Genomic DNA, 3,353 nt, shown 5'->3' on the forward strand with positions numbered 1-3,353 from the left:
CTCATTAAGGAGGACAGGGTACCTCCTTTAAAATGGCGCCTGGGCCGAGTCACAGAGGTGTTCCCTGGACATGATGGCATCAGTCGTGTCGCGGACATCATGATTCAAGTGGTGATGTGGTTCGTCGGGCTTTCAGCAAGATATGCCCCTTACCTATAGCTCACTCGGAAGATTCTGGTTGAGAGTCGAGCTCTCAACGCCCGGGGGGATGTTCGGGATACCCAGAACGTTAAACCTTTTTTAATGTAAAACACTAAAACCTGTAATGTAGGAACCTCTTTGTGTCTGTATTTTGTTTTATCTTTTTTTAATTTTTCGCTGTCAAAAATAAGCCTTGCGGAATACAACTCTTTATAAATTTTCACGAAGCATTTTTTATTGATTTAATATACAGTCCTATTCCTATTCCTATTCTGCCTATCTGCCAGTTTCTTGCGCTTTCACTGCATCATACCTACCTATGCAGAAATCATTGGATAATCTTTTTTTCTTGATTACTTAATAATTATAACCGACAGGATTCTGCTTGTTTGTTATTTGTTTACGTAGGTACATACATATATGAAAGAGATCATACAAGACCATCATCATCATCATCATGTCAGCCATAGGACGTCCACTGCTAAACATAGGCCTCCCCCTTTGATCTCCACAGGTACCTGTAGGAGGCGATCTGCATCCAGCGTCTTCCTGCGACCTTTATAAGGTCGTCTGTCCACCTTGTTGTCCACAAGACCACCGGTAGAGGTCTTTACGTTACCTTTCTTTCACCACCATTGCCTTTCATTGACCAGAAAGACTTCGACTTTTATCCTGAATGCATTTTCACTGCGATCGCAACTGATCTACTGAAGAACAAATAGCGGAATACCTTAAATTGATTGATGAGAGCTCCCGCAGAAACAAAATAAAACACCACATGCAGTTTTAGTTTCATAATTTTAATAAGACAAGAAGTTTTCTTAAATAATATTACATAGTTATATCACTAGCGCTGCGGAATTGTTTTTCGCCTCAAACACACGCGTGTTTGAGGCTGTGATCATCTCATTTGGAAGTTGGGCCCCTCGGTGACTGCCCCGCCGTCGGGTGGTGGGGGGAAGCCCCCATCATTGTTGAATGCCTGGTCCACTACCGTCACACCACCTCCGTCATCACCACAACAGCTGCAGCATAAACCCATGTTTGCTGCCTGGAAAAGAGAAACCAATAAGATATTGCAAGTTTGTTAAAAGTCGAAATCTAGAAGCTTTTCTTCTACGTATTAATTTCTATAACAATGTTGTGAAACAAGGATAAAGGTCATGCCCTAATATCCCAAGAAACTGGAAAATCCGTAAATACATAGATTGTTCAGATCCAAACCGGAGCATAATTAGTCTTTGATCAGAAACAAATGCACAAAACCTATTTATAAAAATATCATTGTTCCAAATCTAAAACAAATAACAACTGATTAGATAGAAATACCAATGATGGGTATGCTATCGAGAATCGTCGATAACAAAGATAATGACCTGAACCGAACATATACCTAATATTTATGAAGTTGTTAAGTGAGGAGACCAGATTCATACATTTGAATATTGAGGTAAAGATGGTTTAAACTACAAGTCAAACGATACAATACACCATGTTACTTAAATGACACAAACGATATTAGACGTACATTTAGATTTTTCGCTCCTTCAAGAATAAGTCATTTGCTAGAGATATTAACAAAATCTTACATTTACGTATCTCATAGCTCACAATCTGCCTAGGGCAAAGACTACTAAATTCTTCCTATTTTCGAACCTCACTAACCTGCTACACTGTCTAATTAAAATTCTCAAAAACTCATCGGAAACTTACATAACTATGCAGACCGTAGATAGGGTCTGTTAAAAATGGGGATGCATATTGGTATAGAAAACATTTTTTTTGAAAACGGGGCTCTGGTATCAAATATTTTTTCAAGAAAATTACTACTAGGTTCTAGACAAGATAGTACTAGGTATGCGTATGTTTCTGTATGTAAATATATTATTTTCTAGAGTTCTTTCAAAATCCCCTAATTACCGCCTAATGTCTTCAGAGAAAGCATTTATTCTACTCGTAAAATAGACAATAATCATAAACCGTTTGGATTGAATGCAGCTTCCTAGATTTATACTATTTTCACACGTCAGCTGTTTATAGGTAACTTGGTTATCATTGAAGCTTCTTATGGCACCTAAAGTTATTCAACGATATTAGATAACAACACAAATTACATAATATTATGAAAGAATGGTTAAATAATGTACCTGAAAGTAAATACATAAATTATTGTAGGTACTCACTTTTATTTAAATATATCCAAGTGCTAAGCCACCACGTCCTCCGAAATGTTTTTTATTTAAGCAGTCGACTTATTATGTAGCTCACTTGCTTGCTAAAGCGAAGCTAGCGTCCACAGCGATAAGATAGTTATCATCGATAATAATTCAATAGAAAAAAAAGTCACACGCATGAATCATTTAGGACGTAAGGAGTTCTTAATATGAAAAAAATAGCATTCAAATTTAGTTTTTGAGGAAAGTGACTGGCAGTATTTCTTATCATACCAAATTGATACTGTTTTATACCAAATTACATATTTCTTCATAAATGCCAAATCTCGCTATATTCTCGGTAATTCGCATTATCAGGCCATCATTTATGATAATACAAAGATTATATTATTATAAAGGCAGGTAAAATTTCCAATGACTTAACAGCCACAATTTGAAATTGTTTTAATGTGAGTAGGTACCTACCTATTTTGTTCCAAAAAAATTAAAAACATCTTAAAGTTACGATTGAAAGAATGTTTCAAATCCAAGTTCTACAATGTTTTGACAGATGTAACGATACAATTGACAATGCTTAAGAGACAGATAGGATGTCATTGTTCAGATACAGACCTAGCAATAAGATAACCATACGGGAAAGTTTTCAATGGAATAAACACAGATAGCGATCATTCTTCACGTTTTTCAAATAGTTAATCAGTTAAATCATAACCACTTTATTAGTAATGAATGACTGATTGTCGACCCCTCAGTGGCTGCTCTCCTAGGAGATAAGCCCGGTGCGCAGGACATACAATTTTGCACAAGAGTTTGCACAGACAGTCTCTCATCCCTTACACTTAGGGCTGCCATCCGTCCGGGTTTCCCCGGATTTGTCCTCGTTTGGTGGCCGTCCGGGGGCCGTCCGGGCGGGGTTTCAAGAAGTGTCCGGGGAAAACCCGGACATTTTTCATAGGGCCATCTTAACCTATGGTGCCTGGGTATGCGAAATCCCGGGCGCCTAATAATGCAGAAGTCGAAGTGTCCTAAAACTCCAAA

At 37.7% G+C, this 3,353-nt stretch overlaps 1 long non-coding RNA gene across 1 annotated transcript; it reads right to left on the bottom strand.

Annotated features, from left to right (window-relative positions):
- Positions 1-920: 920 nt before the first annotated feature.
- Positions 921-2,774, bottom strand: LOC124634622. Its single transcript, XR_006984892.1, has 2 exons — positions 2,325-2,774; positions 921-1,192 (listed from the first exon to the last, which is right to left on the bottom strand). It is a non-coding gene; the product is annotated as an uncharacterized LOC124634622 (long non-coding RNA).
- Positions 2,775-3,353: the final 579 nt, after the last annotated feature.

The sequence above is a fragment of the Helicoverpa zea genome, chromosome 11 (genome assembly GCF_022581195.2).
Source record: "Helicoverpa zea isolate HzStark_Cry1AcR chromosome 11, ilHelZeax1.1, whole genome shotgun sequence".
Classification (NCBI taxonomy): domain Eukaryota; kingdom Metazoa; phylum Arthropoda; class Insecta; order Lepidoptera; family Noctuidae; genus Helicoverpa; species Helicoverpa zea.